Source organism: Mirounga angustirostris, unplaced genomic scaffold (genome assembly GCF_029215605.1).
Source record: "Mirounga angustirostris isolate CCGP_5_RB_7025 unplaced genomic scaffold, mMirAng1.0.hap1 SCAF_6, whole genome shotgun sequence".
Taxonomy (NCBI): Eukaryota; Metazoa; Chordata; class Mammalia; order Carnivora; family Phocidae; genus Mirounga; species Mirounga angustirostris.
The window spans coordinates 149,138,256-149,161,947 of record NW_026991714.1 but is presented as its reverse complement, the minus strand read 5'-3'; the positions used below and the strand labels follow the sequence as shown (position 1 = coordinate 149,161,947).

General features: G+C 47.6%; 1 protein-coding gene across 2 annotated transcripts in view; it reads left to right on the top strand.

The window, feature by feature from the left end:
- CUNH10orf90 (chromosome unknown C10orf90 homolog) overlaps nucleotides 1–23,692 on the top strand; it is a 220,397-nt gene that overhangs the window by 19,439 nt on the left and 177,266 nt on the right. The gene's annotated exons all lie outside the window — the stretch shown is intronic.

Below are 23,692 nucleotides of genomic sequence, written 5' to 3'. Positions count from 1 at the left end.
AGATGGGTTTAGGTCCCATTTTCTGATGGTACTGTAAAAAATCTGAGGTTAATACAGTATTTCAATTCAGAGACTCTAGCAAAATGTAAAAGCATGTTGTCATGTAGCAAATTTTATTTTTCATCCTCATCTTAATTTTAATTTGTAAACGTGGCAGATGACTTGGTATCTATGAAACATATGTATGTGTACGTGTGTATGCTTGTGTGTGTGTGTGATTATACACATGTATAACTTCTCTCTGCCTTACCCCTTACCGCCTGCACATATCAAAGGTATCAGGGACCTGAGTTCCTCTCCATAACGGACACAGTCAACCCAAGACAAATATATTATTTGAAAGAAGCTTTCCTAGTTAATCCTTTCTGGAGCCACAAAGCATGGTTTATAGCTTATTCTTTAACAGTGCCAGATATTTAGTTTGGATCCTTTAAAAACCTAGCCTGGAAATTGCTGGTGGTGAGAACATGAATCCGTGGGCAGGTGCTTCGGGTGGCTTGAACGGCAGGCTCATGAAGCAGGTCTGGCCACCCACACCCCACACGGGGTTTGGGGACATTGAGAAGCATGCCATGTTTTCCTCAGAGCACTTGAGGTAGCGGTGAGCGCAGTCTGGCCCTGGTGACCTCGATGTGGGCATGTCAGTCTGCTTTTCCCTAGGACAAGCTTAGCTCAAAATGGGCCTGATCAGGCACTTCGGCAGTGGATGCCTGCTCGCAAGGTACTTAGCCGCTTAATGACTTAGAAACCTAGCACATGCTGGTCCAGAGGCCACAGGTTAATGGTCCAGGCTGCAGGGAATGTGCCCAAGCAAGCCTGGGCAAGGAGGAGAGGAGATACAGATATTCTGACTTTCTCCCTCCCTCTCTCCCTTCCCTTCCCTTCCCTCCCCTCCCCTCCCCTCCCCTCCCCTCCATTCCCTTCCCTCCCCTTCCGTTCCCTCCTTTCTTTTTTTTTCTCTTTCTTTTTAAATCTGTATTTTCTAAGTTCTGATTATAGAAAGATACTTTAGAGGTTGTATTAATCCTTGGGCATTCTCTTAGAAGGCAGGCATTCATAAGGCTGGGTAAAAAGGGTAAGGCAGATTTTATTCAGGGAGACCCCTACATGGGGTCTTCGAGGAGGAAAGAGTCTGGGCTCCACTTTGAATATAAGGAAGAGTAGGAATTCACCACCAAGGAGCAGGGTGGGGGTCAGTGGATTGAAAATGTCTAAGAGGTAAGGGGGATTTTGGCTAAGTTGGCTGGACAGGTGGGGGATGAGGAATTTGATCAGATATCAAGGGTGGGGGATTTTTTCTAGATGGAACAAGCAGGATTCTTTCTAAAACTGGACTAAATGGGCCAAGGATAGAACCCAAGGGTGAGGCCTTGTCACATCGAGTTCTCAGAGAAGCCTGACTCTGGGTTGATCAAGGAGAGTCTCTGTCAGAGTCAGGACATAAGTGGGCTCCATGCTTCCCCAGCTGGCCGATGCTCTGAGGGGCCATCCAGGCTCTCTGCGTCTTCCTGCAAGGTCATTCCCATCTGTTCAAGAGAAATGACACTGTTAACTGGTCTAAAATGGCAAGACTTGGGAGCTACCGCAGTAGAGGAGGGAAACCCCAGTGGAGAACTGAGCTCAACTCTGAAGGCAGCCAGGGCAGCCCGGGATCTGTAAGCAGCGGTGATGGAAGACTCAGTGCCTACAATATTACCAGGACAAACTTGATTAGATGTCAAGGGTAGGGGAAAGTCTCTTTTAACTGGCTCAGCAGGATTCTCTCTAAATATGCCCTCAATAGGATTCTTTGCTAAAACTGGGCTTGACAGGCCACCAACGGCTCAGAGGAGCCTGACTAATGTTAGGTCAAGGAGGGTGCAGGGACACATCTGTTCTCTGAAAACTGGCCCGAGCAGCCACCCGTACCCTGGGGGCTCTCTCTGGTCTGGTTTGCTGGCTCAGGGCGGAGTAGGAGTTTGGTTTGGGAGTGAGACTCCCTGCCCCACAGTCCTGAGGAGGGCCCGGCACAAGGGGGAAACCTTTATCGGTCCTCTCCGTGGCCTTAGGGGACCCAGAAAGCAGAGTTTTAGAGCAAACTCGGTGTCACAAGGACTAGAAACACACAAAAGGGAAACCATTGTAAGGAAACCAGTGAACTTCATGGAAAGTTGCACCATCAGGTTGCAAAAAGCACAGGAACCAAGGGGACTCTGTGGGCTCTGGCAGCAAGAATGTGTGGGCCCTCGCCTAGAGCTACCATAACAGGGTTCGATGGCTGAGGTCCACTACTTGTGTCTGTCAGGTCACCTTCTCAGGCCCTGTCCTAATTCATTCATCTCAGGTCAGGAAGCAAGGTTAAATACTAGAAACGTAGCTTCTGAGGATCTAATCCTGTGTGTACCTGGCAGGGCAATTCTTCCAGAAAGAGTCCACTGGCCAGGCAGATGTCATCTCATAGAATCTCACGTTTGGGAGGGGCCAGAGGGTCATTTTGTCCAGTTTCTCCCTGATGTCTGAAGCCCCTACTCATTCCCAGGCAAAAGTGGGGAAGCCTCTTTGAGTAGGCGGAACACATACAGCCCCACGGACGGGGGGCTCACCCTCTGAAGGTAGCTCATGACATGCTCCCACAGCTGGAACTTTTAGAAACCCTTTGGATTGTGTTGAGCCAAAATAAAATAAGTTATTTATTTGTTTTTAATCTGTATTGAGAAGGCAAAGAGGACTCAGTAAATATTGAGTTGCTAGAATGCATGACCTGATCCACATTCTAGGAAGACTCCTCCATGTGCTCTTTCAGGCAGGAGATGATGTGGGTTTCGTCTAGGGCAGGAGTGGGCATGTTGGAGTCATTAGAGCACTGGGTGATGACCGAATTTTTTGCAGTAAAGGGGAAGTTTAGGATGTTTCTGGGCAGACAGTGCTGCCATTCGTGGGGTAGGGAATTCAGGGTCCAGGAGATTCACAGAGTAGGGGGGCGCTAGTGGGAGTATCCTGAATTTGTGGGCTTGGAACCCTCTACCTGTGAGAGGCCACCTGCCTTAGATGTCCAGGAAGCATCCGGCAGTTTGGTGTTGAGATCGGAAGACAGGTTAGGGTTGTAGATCTCAATATGACCATCATTTACAGAAGGTGTGTGAGAAGCCATGAGAACAGCTGAGATTAATGCAAAAGGAACTCTATGAGCTGGCTGGCAAGAGGATGAGGCTGCAAAACCTAAGGAGCCCATGCGTGTGGGGTGGCGGCTGGGGGGGTGGCAGCTGGGGACGGGGAAGAAGAGCGCTGTCCTGGGAACCACAAACCTGGCGTCAGGGTTTTGTTTTCTAAGGTGGGGTATTTAGTGCTTTTGACTTTGTCCTCACTTAGCTCTTTATCTTTAGAAACGTCTTTCCACTTGCTCGGGTCTTACTTTGCTCTCAGATAACAGTGGTTTAGGATGCCCCATCTCTGCCGGCTGCTCTAGAACTCAGCGATGTGGGTGGTAAGCCTCTGTTGCAGAAGCGAGATCAGGGGCGTATTTGGTGCAAACAGGGTTCAAGTGCTCATGCACGAAATCAGAAATGAACATCGTCTCCGGATTTTCATTTTTGCTTCCTTCGCCTACACGCTGCAACTATCCACTGCCTCTGTCACTGGAAATTCCAAGACTGGGAAGGGCAGGGAGCTGATTTTTTATGGTAAAATCGTCCCTGTTGGCAAGACCTTCGACATCCAGTTGGCCTTTGTGAAACCTCAGTTTACGGTGATTAATAGGATCCGAACACTAAGAGAGAAACTGTTTCTGCCCAAACTCACATCTGTTTTCAAAGTCAGTGGAAGGTAGGAAGTCGCTTTGAAATTTCCATTCTGTGTGTTACAAAAAGATTCCTTTCACTGTTTCCCCATCACTGTGCTACCTGTCTGCAGACAAGACTGCTGAATCTGAGGATTTAGCAATGGTGGGGAGGGTCACATGCTTAGTTAAGCCGTTTCTGGGGACATCAGTTACGGGAAATGTATGGAAAAGTAATTGATGAAGGGACACCTGGAATTTTTAATTACTAATTCACTTGGCTTAGGAAGGAAGGTGGGACAGAATAAAATTTTCTCCCTCCTGATCAATTAAGCCCGACCTTTACAACTGGCAGTTTTTAAAGGATGTGTCTTTGATTGATGAGTGGGATGAAGTAATTATATTTCACTTAAAACTTGAGGGTCATTGCTTCTCTACTCCAGCTTTTATAAGAGCAGTGATTTGCTACCTTCGTAACCGTACTTTTCAGTTTCATTAGTACTGAGTCAAAAAGTTAACTGCCCCTACGCAACACATACCCTTGACCATCCCTCAAGGAAGGATTGGTCTGTTACCCCTTAAAAACCACCGAGATGGATGTGAGTTGTATTCCGTTTCTCTTCTGCAATCTGTAATGGCAATTTCTCTATGAACAAGGTCCAGCAGGGCCACCATATTTATCTGTTTTCCCTGAAAAACCATGTTTTTATTCAGGCTCTAATTGTTGAGGCAGAAACATGTGGATTCGTCTTTATACAGGAGCCATTTTGATCAGGCTGTATTGCCATCTGGCTCGTTCTCACAGATCCCTCTTCCTGCCTGTGAGGAGAAGTCATCTATGGAACAGTGAATAAGAGTAGCTTTAATCAATGCAACTTCTCTGCTTAAAAATCACACCAGACCTCGGAGGGCAAAGTGTTTGGTGCCATTCCACATCCGACTCTACGCTTGCCCATCACTCTCCTTGCCCATGAGGATGCTCCCGAAACCACCTTCTATATATTTCGGGTGTGAAAATTCTTTTGTCCGGTGCATTCCCTGATGTAACCAGCCCGTCCTTGGTGCTTCAGGCTTTGTTTGTCCCACAATTAGAGTCCATCCTGCATTGACTGCCTTGCTTCCCTTGTAGACTTGTCTCTTCCCTTGTAGACTTTTCAAGACTGTTGGCTTGGAGGGCAGGGACCTTGTCTCACTCAGCTCTATGTTCCCAAGGTCAGGGACCAGGGCATGGAAGTTCTTCACTGGCTTACACAGGATTGTTTATCTGAAGGAATCATGTGGAGCCTAATTCTACATCCAGACACCTTACCTGACTCTCCTAGGCAAGCCCGCAGAGCAGGCTGGGAACTGGGTCATGTGACAGTAGTTGAGAGCCTGTCAGGAAAAGCAACTGCCTTTGGGTTTTTCTAAGACTCTTACAAGTGCTTTTCTGTCCTGTTACTCAGCTTCCTTTGTTGAGGGGGATGGAGGCCCCCACCCAAGTGGCTCCTCTGGAGTCTGCTTGGTACCTACTCTGCCTGGGGTCCAGGTGGGAAAAGGCAGCATAACTTTTCTGACCACCTGAGAAGAAAGAACATTTATTCCTGCTTTCTGCACAAGATGAAAGGGACACGTTTGGGCCTGTTAGGCCTACTTGTGTACAACATTATTGGAAAGAAAAGAGACCAAATCGCTTTGTCACAGGGGCATGTGACAGTTCCCTGCTTGCTCTCTGATGGATAACCATTATGCTCCTGTCCCTTCCCGAATTCTGCCCAGTGGCCGCCTGGGTTTTGACCCTCTGTTTTGTTGCGATCACTTATACCTAGTGCAATAAGCAACGCTCCCCCCCGATACGAATTTCTGCCTCTAGCTGTATCTTTCCCCATCACCTGGTACATAATCTAATTTTAAAAATAATTGGTAAAATAAGGTACTGAGCAAAGAGCTCAGCTGAAGATTTGCCAGTCTGTGTAGCTCTGTGTCAGAAAGACGTGCATCCAGCCACATATAACTGCATCCTCTCCAAGGCATGGAAGCTTAGTCATCGCCTCTTGTGTACTGAGGAACAAAAGGAGCTCATCTAGAAGTGTGGCAGTCAGCTGCTGCAGTAGACGTGAGGTACTGGTAGGGGTCCATGCGGGCCACTGTGTCTTATGCTTAGGAGAGCGAGGAGAACTACCCATCATGTCCATTCATCTTCCTGGGAGCATATGAGCCCTCCTCCATTACCGTGGCTGCCAGAGCAAAGCATCTTCGGGCACCAGGATTTTGACCTGAACAAATGACCGGGTCTAAGAGACAGGCATCCAGCATTGTTTTTGCTGCAAAGGAGCATCTGTTGGTGAAATGGCATTCAGAAGCCCGAGTCCAATGGCTGAGCAGCAATCCCATGCTAACCAGCACAGAGATGAGATTTTACTGAAATCGCAGTGCAAGGCAAGGGGCTCTGCTCTAGCAACAGTTCCTGAGTGGAAGAGGGCGTCTGAGTCCTCCACGGAACCTGAAACAGAAACAGGTCTCCAGAATCCAGCCAGACTTGCGGCATCAGGGTCTATGGGTGTGAAGCCCAAGAAGCTGTCACAAGCATCCCTTGTGAAAACCACCACTGGGGGTCTTTTGGGGTTTGCTGTGTTTTAAAGAAATAAACATGATTATCATTCCTTGACCTCCAAGAGTTATTCAGCAGAAAGCTCTTCTACAGAGGACTCTTTGAATTGCCTCTTCTTCATCCTGTGGGTCACGGAGGGGTTCCCGCCCCCGGGTGCTGGGGGTGGCCAGGCACAATACCTGACACAGGGCAAGTGAATCAGTGGCAGTTAATGAGTCACAGACACCTCCTAGCCCTGGGGAGGAGCATACCACCCGTCCCCTGCAGGGCCACACGAGGCTTGCATTCCAGAACAAAGTGAACAAGTTCAGGCTTTGTACTATCAAGGGGGTGGGGTGACCGCTGCCTCCTGTGGGAGGGTGTAATAGGATTGTTTGAGTATTTCCATGAGTTGGAAGGGAAATGAAGCTACGGCTCAGGGACAAGCAGGAGCTGCTCCTCTCCCTGTGATAAGGAGGGTTATTTGGCTGGGGGGTCTTCCCTGGGGGAGCAGGGCTGGAAGGGGAATTTGCAGCTTGGCCAGATGAAGCCTTCTTAGTTGCACCAGATGTCAAAACAGCACACAATATGGGGTCTTAATTGTAGGCCTTACACCGTGAGGGCCTGGCATGGAGAGAGCAAAGGTGTGGACGACAGGGCAGAATGACATGGTCTGGGATCTGGGGGGGTTAACACACCTGCTGGGGCAAGGAGGACAGAGAGAGAGCTTGGACTCAGCTTCTGAGAGCATGGTGAGAGCCAGGTGTGGACACCAAGCAGGCATGAGGTCAGTGTCAGGGACATGCAGCTAGAGGACACAGTGTCCTCAGATGGAGGAGGTACATCTTGGTGCCTGGGAATGTAGGGTGGGGGCCACATGGAGGGAGAAACTGTGGCTGGATCTGACTCAGGATAGGTCCTGCCCGGAGTGCCTAAGATCCTAGCATCAGGTACAGGAATCAGGTGCAAGCCAGGAACTTGTTCCCCAGCAAGGCAGAAACCCAAGTTCTACACTGGGTTCAAGTTGGGCACAAGAAGCAATGAAACCCTAATATCTCTCTAAGCTAAGGTTGCTGTCCCATCTCAGGAATGGTGCCACCACCCATGTGGCTGGTCAAGCTGGAGACCGAGGAGTCTTTCTGCCTCTCCCACACCCCGTGTCCAATCCATGACCATGTCCGTCTGATTTACCTCCTAGTCGTCTCTGAGACCCATCCCTGCTGCCATGTTGGCCTGGACAGCTGCAATCGTCTGGGCTTTCTCTGTCTAGTCTCTGCTTACAGCCAGAATGAGCTATGTGGGCCCTGCCGTTCCCTCCTTTAAAATCCTTCCGTGCCCTTCAGTTGCTCATAAAGGCAATTCTTACTAGGGTCTGAGAGGCCCTGGGGGTACCAGTCCCTGAGCTCCCTCTCTCCCTCTCCCTCCCTCTCTCTCTCTTCCACCCCTGTTCTCCATGTGCCTCAGCTGTGGGGCCCCTGTACAAGCTGATCTCTTTGCTTGAACCTTGCTGCCTGTTCCCTTCCCCCTAAGTCACCTTGACTACAGAGCCTCACCCATATATCCTAGGGAAGCATCCCTGATCTCAAGACCAATCCCACTTCAGGCCCCTGGAGTCCACCTTCCTCTTCTTTGCTGCCCTTGTGACAATCATTTATGTTGATTTGTACTTGGGAAACACCTGCTCCCCCATCCAGACTATGAGCTGCGCAGGAGCTTGGATTTAGCTTGCCAGCCCCCTACCAGGCTAGGTGCGCCATGAACTGTTGGCAGAATGAGCCGGTTGGGTGCAGGAAGGAGCTAAGTCCCCTGTGGCACCTGGAGAGTCATGGGGACGGGGAAGCAGGCACATCACTGGGGCTGACTTCAGAAGGACTTTAAGAGGACACCCTGGGACACTGTGTGTGTCCCTTTCTGCCCTGTCTTCTTCCTCCTCTCTGAATTGGTACAATGCTCCCTTCCAACCTCGGGCTTCTCAGTCTCCTTCCTCAGACTTCACCAGTCTCTCTCCTTGTGGAATCACCTGCCCAGAGCCCCGGGCCCCAGGCCTGACACATGATTACTGGTGTGATTTTCAGCTGCTTTAAGTTAAAGAGGCTCATCTGTTTCTGTTTCCTTACTGTTAGTTGTATGTCCAGAGCCCCCGAGAGAAAAAGAACATTTACAAATAATTGCCAAAGTCCCACACTCCTTCCAAAGTTTGATGTCACTGGGGAGAGGCTGCAAATAAAGGCAACCCTCGCCCCCAACTCCGTGGGCCCTGCTGCACCGAGTGCTGCGTGTTTTGGTGAAATACTCTCAATAGGTGTAGAGGGAACAGACTTGGTTAAGAGCTGAGGTGTTATATTTTTGAGTAGCTTTGTGCCCAGCTGGCCATCTAAAGAAAAAAGTGTATAAACAAAGGCAGCACAAATCGAAAGTGACACATGGAATTAAACGTAGTTTTGAGGCTTATCGTGTTATGGAATATAATGGTCACGTTAGCGTCCGGCTTTGCTGCGTGAGAGGAGAATTTCTCTGGTGCCTGTGCCGTGGCTGAGCCCAGGGGGCGAGGATGCCGAGTGAAGTGCCTCCCGAACAGAGCAACACCGTCTGCCCCCATCGCCTGTTTTACCTCTTGGTAGATATACTGGTGCTGGCCATAAGATTGTTCTTGCAAAGCGTCTGCTTTTGAACAAAGTATCTCCCGACTTGCTTCCTCCTCTCCTGCCCTCCTGCGAGTGGTCTTTCTCTCTTCCTGGGTGTGGGTGCAGGTGGCCAGCGCCCCTCAGGGCTGGTGGTACCGGGCCTGGCTGAGAGGGAGCTCGCAGTCAGAGGTTACAACTGCTAGAAGAAGAAGATCAGGGCCACCACCCCTTTCCAGCTTCCAGGGGAGTGCAAAGACGTCGTGTTTCCTGGTAAAAACAGCATTTCTGTGTTCGAGCGATTTGACTAGTAAGATCTGGCTTCTGTGTTCACAGATGCTCGTGTTCCCGGACGGGCCTCAGCTTCGTGTCACGTGCCTACTGTGGGCCCAGGAGGAGACCTTATGTTTATAAAACCTTCTGGAACATTTCCGCCCTCGGCTGGCATTTGACAATGTGGCCGCCTGACCTCTGGGCTGAGGAGAGAGCTCCTGAATCTTATTTTAAGAGCTTCAGCGGAGAACTTTCTGTTCTTCCCAAACTACCTTGACCACAGAGGGCTGAGTTTCCTTAAAGCTGCTCAAGTTATTTTTAAATGGAACTCTTTCTTAAAATGGAACCTTGTGGGAAGCCAGTTTGGGTAGGGGACAGAGCAGAGGGGCCCTGGCTGCAGGGGCCCTGTCCCCCTGCGGGGGTGGGGGGTGCTCTGCAGGTCCAGCCGGGCTGCCCGCTGCGGAGCAGGATTTGAAAACCACCCTCCGCAGGACGGGGGGTCGGCGGGGAGTGAACAGAGCATTTTAATACAAATTGATTGCTTTCTCTTTGAACGTGGAGACTTCCCATCGTTAACCCAGAGCCCCGTGGAATAAGCATTATCACCGTGGGCAGTCCATTTCCACCTAGAGACCTCCCCTGCATCTGTATCGATTGGCGGTCATGTTCCTAAATCCTGCTTCGTTTAGGGCTCTCCTGATTGTGCTCATCTTGGGACCTTTGAGCTGCAGCTGACAGGTTCTGCAGGTGGAGGGCTGGTCCTGCGAAGAGAGAAGGGGTGGGAATGTGCCCTGGGTTTCAACTGGAAGATGGGATGTAGCAGAGTCTATAATAGGACCATGCTTTTAAAATTCCCTTCCCTTTCCGGTATTAAATGGCTTTGCTTTAATGACCCTCAGCTCATAGTTTCTTTCAGATCCTTCATGCTGGCCCTGGCGGGACTCCATCTACTTACTCAGCTCTGAATGTGGCTTTTCCCTTATGCCTTGCGTATGCTTCGGTTTGATTTGTTCTTTTTATGGCACTTAGGAGACAGTCTCTGGTGGTGATTAAACACGGAGACTGTCAGCCTGTCTAGGGGGCCGAGCTCATTCCTGGACACCTCTGGAAACAGGCAGGGCTGGGGTCAGGGACCTCAAGCTTCCAGAAAGCTGTGCCACGTGATGGCATTGAGGAACACGGTCTCTGAGCGCGGGGTGTCTGAGCATTAATTACAGTTTGGTTCAGAAGAGAATGTTCCCACCCTCAGAGACAAGATCGGAGTCAGTGGCCAACTTTGTCCCTGTCCTCGGCCATCTTGGAAGGCCACCCTGAGGATGGATCAGGCTACACCCCGGCCTGTGCTTCTGAACACTTTGCAGGTGTGTGCAGACTTCCCTGCCCTGTGTTCTGCTTCATCTCAGGCAGACACTGCCATACCTTCCCTAGGGAATCTCCTGGCAATTTGCAGAAGGTCCTACATCTTCTCTCCTATAACATATCCTGTCCATCAGCAAAATTCCTTATGGGTCCTCATGGGTCTCATGGGTCTCTGGGCAATTACTGGGGAGATGATGGAAAATGCCTGCAGAGCTGGGATGCTGTGTCTTCCCAGGAGGGTTTTATCATGTGGGTGGCAGTGGTGGGGGCAACATCCAGATGTTGGCAGCAGGTCCTGAGTCAGACAAAGCTCCATGTAGTTCCAGAAATGCCGATTTGTCAGAGAACCTGGAGGGAGATTCAGACATCCATTGCCATGGAAGTGCCAAAAAACACATCGTCTCCAAGACTCAGGGGCTCATAGAAGCATAAACATTTCTTCGGCTCTTAAAGCACAGGTTGGTAATTTGGCTCCTGGTTCTTGTCTTTGGCTTTGGTCTCACCTGAGCCTGCTTGTGTGGTGGAGACTGTCAGCTGGGGTGATGGCTCCACGTGGTCAAGCAGGGTGCTTGGGAATGCTCCCAAGGTGGAGGCAGGGGGCAAGAGCAGAAACAGAAGTGCAGAAACATGTCTTCAGGCCAAAGCAAGTGCAATGACAAAACTCAGAATCTGGAGGTGAGAGCTAGACCTCACCTCTGAAAAGTGGGTTATGGAGGGTGCAGGGAATTGGAACTCTTAATGCCATCTGTCTACCAACAATGCATCTAGCAACCTAGCAATCTAGCATCCATCAACCAACGATGCATCTAGTAACCTAGCAACCTAGCATCCATCTACCAACGATGCATCTAGCAACCTAGCAACCTAGCATCCATCTACCAACGATGCATCTAGCAACCTAGCAACCGAGCATCCATCTACCAACGATGCATCTAGCAACCTAGCAACCTAGCATCCATCTACCAACGATGCATCTAGCAACCTAGCAACCTAGCATCCATCTACCAACGATGCATCTAGCAACCTAGCAACCTAGCATCCATCTACCAACGATGCATCTAGCAATTGGCATGGACAGGGTTTGTGCTATTTTTTTTTTTACAACCATTCCATGAAGAAGGTACACTTCTGCCCATTTGATAGATAAGAATATTGAGATTTAAAGAAGTCCAGTTACGTATGGGGTTGCTGAACTGTTCATCCCCAACATGGGGTTCTATTCTGAGTTTTGTGATGAGAGTTCATATACTGGGGAACGTTCATGCTAAGTGCATCTACAATAAATGCTGGCTGCCCACAGGTCTGGAACCACATGTGTCTAGGGACCACACGTGTCCGGGGACCACACACGTCATGTGTGTCATTGCAGCCCCAGTGCCTGGCACAGGGTCTGGGACTCAATAAATAGCTGTTCAATGGATGCATGACAACACATAGAGTCTTGGAAAGGTAATACCTCTTGGTCAGTCAGACAGATCTGGGTCTGAGTCTGATTAGTACTTGAATACCTGTGGGACCTCTGGTTTTGGAGTTCAGGAGACATGGTGTCTCTTGAAGGTCACCCTCGAAGGTTTCCAATTCCTTCTCTTCCATGTGAATTTTGCCAGTTTATATGCCTTGGAATTCTGCTCCCTAGAATCTTTGACAATTCCAGCTCTTTTGGGGCACCTGTAGCCACACAAACAAGGACAGTGTCTGATCCCCAGTGGACGCCTGCCCCATCTGCTCTCGCCACGAAGCAGTGCTTAGTCCTCGGCCTGCAGAGGAAGTTCTATCTCGTGGCTCCTTCTTGACGGTTTCATAGTCTTCGTGCTTCTGTTTCTACATCTGCTCCTTGGGTCTTGGTATTTATGCTGCCTGTCTTCCATTTCGATCATTCACTGTTCAAATCCCTGCCATCCAGGAAGTTCAGAGATCTCAAAGGCCTGGAAGATAGAGATTGGGTAAATCAGGATGGCGGCCCCCTTTTTACTGAGCACTTACTCTGTGCCAGGAACTCTGCTGGGCACTGGGTGTGCAATGTTTGACATGACATCAAGCGAACTTGCTCTCCTAAAATTTATATTCTAGAGGTTCAGGATGGACAAAAATCAAGTAAATAGACAAATAAGCAAAATTATTATAACAAGGACATGGGAGAGAAATACAGATGGGCGACTGCTTCAGGTCAGGAAGGGTAGAAAGGAGTCTGCCATACGGGGAGCCAGGGTAGGGGCTGTTTCAGGCCGAGGAAGCAGGATATGCAAAGTTCCTGAGAGAGGGAGGAGCCTGGCACATTCAGGATGGGAAAAGGAAAGCTGGTGTGGCTTGGTCATGGCGAGGAAGGGGGAGGGGTTAGGATATGTGGTTGGAGCGGTGATCAGGCAGAACCTGGAGGGCCGGCCAGCAGGGTGGGCTTCCATGTACCGAGGACGCGGCTGAAGGGTTGAACCTTATGCGTCCTGATTCATCTGGCTTTGTGAGAAGGCCATCTGTGCGTGTGAGGGCAGATTCAGGTGTTGTGAGGCCAAAGGCCTACATAAACGGGCGAACTTCCCTGGGACATAGGGTGCAAAGGGTCAAGTACAAAACTGTCAGGACCCCTGCCGGAGGTGTGGAAGAGTGTCCACGTGGGCAATGTGCCTGAGGCTTTTTCCACTCCATATGGGGCCCCTTGACGGCATGGGTGGGGCGCTGGCGTGAGTGCAGGGAGACACGTTCAAGGCCCACAGCAGCCGTCCAGGAAGGGAGTGTATGATGAGGGTGGTGGCCTTGGGACGCTGGATGCGGCCAAACAGGTGTTGGAAATGGAGTTTCCAGATTTTGCTCCAGGGTTGGGGGTGGGTGGCAAGAGAAGGGAGGAATTGAGGATGCTGGTGTGGCATCCACTCACTACTCCTAGGAGGTACTGATGAACACCCTAAGTCCAGAGTGAGGAAGTGGGCCCTGGGAGGTTAGGAGCCTGCCGTGATTCAGGACAGCTTCGTGTCAGGTTTGAACCCTGGCCGGCTGCATGGAAGCTGGCTGTCACCATGAGCTTGCTGGGGCTGCCGAACTGGCGAGGTCACTCACGGGGTTGTCCACTTTAGACTAGACATGCATGGGACCTATCAGATAGACGTGAGCAAAGGCTTTGCCCTTCCTTCTCTTTTTTGTCCTCAGTCTGTGTGCTTTCCACCTTCCGACTCAACATCCCTAACCCCATCCCTAACCCAACTGCCTCATCCGAGGCAGTCACCTCTCCCTCCTCCCTCTTCCTCCGCTTCCCCGCCCCAACCCCCTCAGCTCATTCACAGGGCGACCACACTGGGGCCACGCTGGGACTTCTGCATCCCAGGATCTTAGACTCCATGCATGGTGGGCACCTAGTCCAGTTTTGTTGAATGAAGGTCTTTGACGTAAAGGCAGAGTAGTGAGCTGGTTATATGCAAGGGCTCCAGGGATTTTAAGCTCTATTGCATGTGTTTTTGTTATGAAAATGGGGACAATGATAGTCCCTGCATCATAGGGCCATTGAGAGGATCAAACAAGGTCATGTTGGCACCCACCATACCTAGTATAAAGTACACACATGGGTGATTGCTCCTTTTATTATCTATATTTGAAGAGGAAAGAAAGAGGAACAACTGTATGCAAGGACTGTAAGACAGAACTCTGAGGAATATTTGCAAGTTAAAAGAGAGGTTGGTGAATGCAAAAGGAGGGCTCTCTAGCAGGGAAGTTCATGGACCATCTTGGGGTCTGAGAGCTCTCCCTCCTCCTCACCTCTCCTTGCAGTTGGCATTCATCAAACCCCGTGCTGCCTGGCCCCATCCCTGGACAGAGCTTTGCAGGGTTGGTGGCTCCTGTCTTTACTGAATACAAAGTATGTGGATTTACTAATGGGGAAGGATGTCATATCCACACAGAATACAAAGCATGCATAGCCCTATTATTTATAAGCCCATTTTTCTACAAATGGCTTCTCATCCCTTGTGAGCATCGGTTTTTCTGATAAGTTTAACTAAAATTTTAAGTATGTAGAATGTAAAATTACTTTGAAAACTTTCCCCCTTTCAAGCCATTGCATAAAGAATGGATCCCTGTCCGGCAGCTGGAAACTTCATCTCCTGCTCTTGCTGTTAACACCTGCCATTTGTCTGCATGCAGGCTTTTCTTGATAATCGAGATGTGTTGTGCACAAAGCAGGGGTCTTATTTGAGGATGCCGAAGATGGTCTCTGGCCAGATGTTTCCCCTTCATTAGAATGTGTCCATCAGACACCTTTGCTGGAGGGCGTCTGCCTCTGTCGTCCTATTAGCTAGGATAACCTGGGCTTCTCGTTCCCTCACCGAAAAGATGAAATTAGCATTTAAGAAGCTGTTGTCATAAAAGTTTTCACCCTTCACAATTAATGCAAGAAGAGGTCAATGATGGTAAGTTAATGCTGCAGAAATCAGCCTTCATCATTCATGAGCAGTTAGGGCCCTAAATGCCACCTTGGAAGGCTGCCTCTGCCTTCCAATCTCAATGAGGATGGAACACTGGCTTGTGTTTGGAATCTTAATTTCTATATTGGCAGTGTCGCAGAGAGTCCTGCTTAGACCCCAGCTTCTTCTACAAGGGCCATCACAGGTCTCTTCAGAAGCAGGGCGTGGCACAGGTCGGGGGGGAAATAAATGGCAAATGATGGATACTGCTACTTCTACAGGCGGGGGTGGCCCATGGAAGGAGCTCGGGGTTTATAAGGAATGGTTCAGTCACAGCCCAGCCCTCCCTACTGAACTGGGATCGCCTGTCGCACTCCTGCCTGTGAGGACAGCAGAGAGTGAGTGGTGGGTAGGTAAGCCTGGTCTCAGAGAAGCTTCAGGGACCAGACGGAGGACAGAAAGGTGATGTTATATGGCCAAGGAGACACCCAACGTAGGAGTGGTGACGGCCAAGTGTAAAGAACTGTCCACTTGGCAAACCAGTCCCAAATTACTTATTATTGAATGGTTCTCAATGCTGAGAGGCAGGAGCCAATGAAACTCATCTTGAAGGCTGACCTCTGGCAAGATCAGCACCCCTTCCCTTGGCTCAGTGTTCCTAGTGATGGTCAAAACTCAAGCAAAGGGTACATTGGGAGGGCTGGAATTCTCCACAAATAAGGAACACATGAAGTAGTGACAAACAAAGCATCCAATCACCCCACACCATTCTTTCCTTTCCCTCAACCCACCCACCCTCCCTCCCTTCCTTCTTCCCTCCCTTCCCTCCTTCCCTCTTTCCCTTCCTCCTTATTTCCCTCCCTCCTTTCCTTCTGTCTTCCCTCCTTCCTTCTTTTCTTCTTCCATTCATCCAAACTTTTAATCTTCCATCCTTCCACCCATCTATCCTCCCAACATCTAATAGGTACGAACTTTGAGAAAGGCCTGAAAATACATAAATAAATAAGACACAGACCTTGGCATTTTGAATTTACTATATAACAGATGGGCATTTGGAGACCCCAAGAATGTGAAAGCCAAAGAGATCTTTTAGGGACCTCCTTGCCCTATTTGACCAATGAGAAAACTGAGCAGAGACTAGATGAGTGACCTGGTCAAGTTGGACTGGGGTCCAGGCTTCATAAGTGCCACTGGAAGGAGTTTTCATGCACCACGCTGAGGAGCCCATCTTCATGATAAGAACAAACTTATGCTTTACAGACTGGGTAAAATTCCATGCATTTTTCTGAGGGACAACTGCTAGTTTTGATAAGGAGAACAAGCAAGGCCCCTCTTCAGAGAAAACTGGCCCAGCATGCTCAGAAATCAAGCAGATATATTCATGTTGACATGAAACCAGGCTCGGCCAAGCAGCTGGAAGTGGAGCTTTCTCTTCGCTGGAGGTACCAAAAGGAATGAAAGTGCGTGACCTTGGCCTCTTAGACTTCCGCCTTCTTATCTGTTACTGCCAGACACAGATAGGAACTCACAGTGATTTTTCTCTAGTAGTGGGTCACCCTCTACCCCTTCTATTTTTTAACCTTGGAGCAGCCCAAATTCTGGAGTTTCAGTCTGGCTTCAGAACTGGAGGCATGAACCACATGGAGACAAGAAAGAGCTTGGCTTCCTTGCAGGTTTTGCTTTGGGCGGTACTCCTGGCGCATCCGAGGCCGCTGTGTGGCCGCTCCACCAACATGGACCACGGTGAGGTTTTCCTAATCATCCACGAGGGATAGTAAAGTGGAACTATTCCTTAGAACTTAAAATAACTGGTTTATCTCCATTATTAAAAAAAAAAAATCACTGCTCTTACATGGCCAACCTGGTTTCACTGAGCTTTATTTCAATTTAGCAAGATGGCCTTAGTCATGGTAGCTGAGATAGCTGCTGGATGGGAATGTCCTTGCAGAAAGCCAGAGAAAGTTTGGAAGTGTTGACAGCCCCAAGGACAGTTATCCTTTCACTTAGAAATCAAGGTTACAAAGTCCTGGTGAAGCGGTTTTAAAGTCAGCCCCGATTCTTTAATTGCTAGCACCAGCTTACCTGGGAAGCCTTCAGCGGCGGCACCATATAGCTCGGTTTATTGATCCCCGTGATTCAGTGTTTCTGCTCAAGGCATATTTTAGTACTTTTAACAGATCAGCACAATAGTTCAAGGATCAATCATTATTTCTTCCTACTGATCCATTTTAATTGTGATGTCAAAGATGCAGTAATCCTTTCTTAAGTTGGAAGAACATATCTAAAGCCAGGATAAGATTTTGTTATCATAGTAATGAGCCTTGCACATGCGAGGCAAGGCAGGAGGCTCATCAGTGCCTGACCTGACCCCAAACATCCACACCCCTGAGCTTACCTGAAGCTGCTGCCCTTAGCAATTCAGCCAGCCAGGTGATCTCTTTCCCTCCTTCCTCACTAGGGCAGCTGTGGGTTTTGGGAGGCAGATGGTCTCAGCAGGATTTTCCTGGGCTTGGAGGGGTGGGGGGTGGAATGGACAGGGAAGTTGAGGTAATGGTCCACATTCTGTGATAATCTGTCTTTATAACAAAGGAGCGTGGGTTGTACACTGGGAAAAGAAGGAAGTCTGAGGCCTTCCCACACTTTGAGAAGTAATCTAACATTCCGTGGGAAAGTCTCCAATCTCAAAACCACCCACTGTAGGAATTAAAGATTGCAGTAAAAATTCTGGTGAACGATGTAAAAAAATTAAGTGATTGAATTTCAGTCCTCCAGTTAATGTCTACATTGCCCACTCTCTATACTTCATTTTGAGTCCTTGATACCTTCAGGGAAATTAAAGAGTTGCCCAAACAAGGTCAGCCTACTGAGAAAGGATATGCCCTGGCTCAGTCCAATACTGCTTCCCCCACACTCTTGCCCTCTGAATTTCTCTTCTCCCCCAGAATATGTTGTAACCGATCAGATGGAGGATGGATGATAGAGGAGACACAGCCTAAAAGACCACTGTATTCTGGGTCAAGTTTCCCAAATGATGTTCCTTTTGTTACCATTTAAGTAGGATGCCATAAAATATTGTATTTTATAAAAACATTACTTGGTCAAGCCTGCTTGGGAAACACTGGGTTACTAGGGTGAGCCGTTTTCTTTACTGAGGACTCTTAGAGCCCTCAGTATGCCAAGGGCCTGCTTGACCTTTGCATGGTGGGCACCTTGCTGGACAAGTGTCATATGGAACATGCATTAGGAAGTACTGTTCTGGCTCCCAAGACATTTACTGAATGCCTGTTCTAGAAGGCTAGGCCCCACGGCAAAGGATAGACCAGTGTCTGCTTAGATATAATCTCTTCACTTCCAATAAGGAAGAGTGTGTGGAGATTCTAGGGTCCCATCAGGCACCCTCCTCAGAACCTCTGCAGCTCTCTGCATCAGCATGGCCATTGGGCCACTGAACTTGATGCATCTGTCACTTGTGATTGAATAGGAAACACCTGCCAGCTCCTTAAGGGCAAAGGCAGAGTGGGTATTTGTCCATCTTTGGCTGCCTAAGGTCCCTTTCCATCTCCCACCAGCATGTCAAGTTCTTTCTAGGGATATTTATTCCCACTGCGCTCAGCCTTGTTGGAAATAAATATCGATGCCTGTTCCCCACTGTGGAAGCTCAAGTGATCCCTAGGCAGATTTCCTGCCCGACTCTTCCTCTTCCTGCTCCATACTTTCGGCATAAATCCTAAACATGACCCATCGGATGCTCTTTCCTAAGAATGGCCCTGGAATGAGAAACGTAAGGAGAAAAGAAACCATCATAGGTCACATGGCCCAAAGTTCTTACCTCAACTGTGTGTCTGGCTGTAAGACCATTCCTGACTCTCTCTGCTGTTTAGTTCCCAGGAGCCTACTTAGTTCCTGTCCCGGTCCATGTTCTCAGTCTTCTCAGCAATTCTGTGAGCTCTCCAAATGCGATTGGTTTAGGTTAGCCCAAGGCAGTTCCTGCTGGGAACCCTGCATGGAAAACAAAAAAGGACCTGGTTTTATTATCTTGTAATCATCCTCCAGTGCCTGCACCAATGAAACACCTAGTAAGCTTTTAATACCTGCTTGCTGAATTGACCAGCGAAGTTCCTCATCTCTTTGTATCATGGGGGTAGATCTAAAAAGGTGCAATGATGGGCTTATTCATTCAACAGATATTTATTAGATAAACATTGTGTTTTAGAAACCATTCTAGGGGCTGGGATGATAGCCATGAGCAATCAAAGACCTTGCCACAGGAAGCTCTCATCCTACTTGGGGGGGTCGGGGACAGACTAACAAAGATATAGGTTGCCAGGTGGTAGTGTGCTCTGCAAAGAAATATAAAGTGAAGAAAGGCAGTAAAGAAGAATGGAGGTGCACTGCCTTGTATAGATGGTCAGAGAAGACTTCCGGGGAAAAGGGACATTTGGGAGACACAAGGGAAGGAAAGAAGTGAGCTATGAGATATTTGGGGAAGGACAAAGTCCTGAGTCTGGGACATGCATAGGGTGTTTGAGAAGAGCACAGAGGCCGGTCAGGAGCTGCTGAATGAGGGGATAGTGGGGGATGGCATCACAGATGAGGGGGTGCTGAAGCCATGGTAAGTCAAGTTGAAGTCAGGAGCCCAGGGGAGGTTTTGAGTAGGGGAGAGCGTGCTCTGACTTGGGTTTTAAAAAGTATTACTCTAAGGTCTGCTGTGACATCCAGCTGTGAGCTTATTCAACAGCTCGTAGAGTTGCTGGTCAGGCAGGGATGGGGCCTGAGGCCTTGTGCTGTGCTGTGTGCTCTAACTTCTGTGTCTCCCGTGGAGGACAATGGCATAGTGCATTTTGAAATCAAATTATGTGGTTAATATTTCATATGAGCATTTCTAATATTGCTACTTAATTTGTGGCAATGATAAGTATGTATGGAAATATGTGTTGCACATGTAAATTAAATAATTTTATGTCAAGTAGCTATCTGAAGGGTTGTTGAGGTTCCTGTGCATAATGGGAGTGTGTGCACCTTTCTAACTAGAGCATGGTTAGCATTGTCGGAGCCGGGGACCATCACTGTAAGCCAGGGCACCCTGGCCACCTCTAGAAAATCCTCCCTGTCATTTAGCCTTCTCGGGGGAACAGAGACTGCTGAGTGGTGGCAGACCATGGTGCTGAAATAATTGGAAAGGCCTTCCTTGAGCAGGGTTTGTCAGCCTCAGCACTGCTGACAGTGGGGCAGATAATTCTCTGTGGTGGGGGCCATCCTGGCATTGTAGGATGGTAGCTGCATCCTTAGCTTCTGCCTACCAGGGGCTGGCAGCACCTCCTCCCCCATTATGAAAACTAAAAATGTCCCTAGACATTGACGTCTATCCCCTAGAGGTAAGATGGCCCCAGTTGAGAACCACTGTTGTAGAGTGTTCAGACTCAAAAACAACACTAACAGAAAGCGAAATCTGGATTTTTTTTCTTGCTCACAAGGAGGAGCTAGCTGAGCCCACCAATGGGCAGGGGTGATAAAGAGTGGAAAGTGGAGTCAGGGTCTCCTTTCTAAGCCTGATAAAATCATTCATCAGTTGAGCTAGAGAAAGTTGATATCCATGGAGTTTATTTCAATTATTTTTGTTCACTCAACAATAAATCTGATTGCTACTATTTCCCAGGGACAATGTTGGTTCAAGGGTGAAGTGGGAGTGAGTATAAGAATGAACCAGACACAATTCTGCAGATGCTAATATCTGATGCAAAGTGATATTATCGGGGAAAATTTGGGGGTTCTAGGAGGAAAATAAGGAGAAACACCCCAATGAGCCCATAGGACAGAGAGATGGGAAGGATATTTGCTAAACTGGGGGGGCTGAAGGAACTGAGTATAAGCCAGTTAGGGGATGGAGATGGGACAGGGTGGCAGAAATGGTAGAGAACAGCATGTTTAAGGCCAAGAAGCCAGAGTGTAGTTCATTCAGAGGACTGTAAGTAGTTTAGTATCACTGAAATACAAAATAATTGTAGAGTATGAATAGATGGGTCCTGATGAATTAAAGTGAAGTGAGAGAATTCTCTCTAGATTTTCCTATTTTTGCTACATTAATTGTATGGAGGAATTTTTATTAATATCAAGAATGAGTGAAATGGACTCAGAAAAAACAATCCATAAGATTGCCATACTGAAATAACTAAATTGGGGACTCTTATTCATGACAGATGCCACTAAAAATAAATACACCATATGTCATCATTATCATAATAAACAATCAACATTTATTAATTCCTTCCATGCACAAAGCACAGATGGCAACAATAGATAGGGGAGAACACTTGAAACAAATATGACTTCATTCACTCAGCAAATATTGATTGAGCACATGCTGGGTGCCTGCAGTGGGCCAACCACTGAACATACACAGATAAATTCCACACCGTCCCTGACCTAAAGGAATACAACTTTTAAACAAAAGACATCTACTGTTTTTGTCACCTGGAGATGTGTCACACAAATTGAAAAGGAAAATATTAAGACCTCACTGATTCAGTGCACAAAGGACAAAAAAAGGAGATGAAGCTAAAAACATAGAAAAGTATTCAACCCCATTAAAATGTAAATTAATTCACAATGTGTCTATTGAAACTGAACATCGCCCCGTGGTCACATAAAGTAATAGAACCCACTGGGAAGACATAATTCCATAGAAAGAAAACAACCATATACTTGAAGATGTTCACTGTAGTGTTATCTATTTTAAGAAAAATCAGGAGCAACCTAAACGCTTGATAGTAGGGAAAAGATTGTGTAAATTTTGGTAATTTGCAATAGAAGTTATGAATAGGTTGTAATAGTGTAAAACATGCAAAGCATTTTCTATCCTTCCTGAGGGCTGTTCCACAAGAGGGTCAGAAGGGGCCTCATCCATTATGGGCACTCAATAAATATTAAGCATAATACCTAGGTCAAATTAAAAAGCAATGACTAATTAAGCACAGGAAGTAAAGACCAGGCAGGGATGCATTAAATTTATAATTGTTTGTGACAATATGGGTGGACCTTGAAAGCAGTATGCTAAGTGAAATAGACAGAGAAAGACAAATACTGTATGATGTTATTTATATGTGAAATAAAACGACAACAACCAAACCCATAGGAGGTGAGATCAGACTTGCAAGTACTAAAGGTGGGGGCAGGGGTAGGGGGTGGGGAATTGGAGGAAGGGGGTCAAAAGGTACAAGTCAGTTACAAGTCAGATAAGTGCTAGTGATGTAATGTACAGGATGGCTCTGTCCAACCCGGTTAGATGATGTATAGGGATGTTGCTTAAGAGTAAATCCTAAGGGCGCCTGGGTGGCTCAGTTGTTAAGCATCTGCCTTTGGCTCAGGTCATGATCTCAGGGTCCTGGGATTGAGCCCCGCATCGGGCTCCCTGCTCTGCGGGAAGCCTGCTTCTCCCTCTCCCACTCCCCCTGCCTGTGTTCCCTCTCTCGCTGTGTCTCTCTCTGTCAAATAAATAAATAAAATCTTTTTTAAAAAATAAAAAGAGTAAATCCTAAGAGCTCTCATCATACAGAAAAAAATTTTTTTTCTTCTCTTCCTTCCTTTCTTTTTATTGTATCTATATGAGAAGACAGATGTCTGCTAAACCTGTTGTGATCATTTCATAGTATATGTAAATCAAGTCATCATGCTGTACACCTTAAACTTACACAGTGATGTATGTCAATTATTTCTTGATAAGACTTGAAAGAATTTATAATTGTTGAATTCGTTGGGAATATAGATTATTCTCCTCCTCCCATTTACTGAAATTTATAAAGTATTTATATGGCTTCTGTAAGTTTAAAACCAAAGGAAATGAAAACAAATTATTATTTTTTTTTCAAAATTTTATTTATTTATTTGACAGAGAGAGACACAGCGAGCGAGAGAACACAAGCAGGGGGTGTGGGAGGGAGAAGCAGGCTTCCCGAGGAGCAGGGAGCCCGATGCGGGGCTCGATCCCAGGACACCGGGATCATGACCTGAGCCGAAGGCAGACGCTTAACGACTGAGCCACCCAGGTGCCCCGGAAATTAAAACAAATTAAAACAAAATGATTAACAGTGAGTCTAATGTTTCCTTCCCCATAACCAGTCAAAAGACTCTGGGTTTGCTGGATTTTTCTTCCCTCTGCCCCCTCCATCCTCCAGGGAGGGTCATCTATCTTTTCTGACTTCTGTGATGGAAAACAGGAGAGTGGCCTGAGGTGGAGAGGAGGAAGGTGCTCAAGAAATATAAATAATGTTGTTGAATTGTTTTAAAATTCCTTTAGTTTCAGTGGACTGTGTTCTTTTGATCAAGACACTGTCCTGGGGATGAATCACATGGGTGATAATTTTATAAATGTGGTTTAATTTTTTTTATCAATTAAAGCAATAAAGTTAAAGTAGTCAAGATGGTTTAGAATTGGTAACAGGAGAGAATACTGAGCCCAGATATAAACCCACAGTTGCCTGATGAGTGACAAAGAGGCCACAGCAATGATGTGAGGAAGAACTTGTCCTGAAACAGTTGGAAATATACAAATTCAGTCCCAAGTGGATTGTAAAGTGTTTTACCTAAATGTAAAAGACAAAACAAGTAGGTTTTATTTTTTTTTAATTTTTTTCAAAGATTTATTTATTATTATATAGGAGAGAGAGTGCGAGTGGGAGGAGGAGCAGAGGGAGAGGGACAGGCAGACTCCTAGCTGAGCATAGAGCCAGAC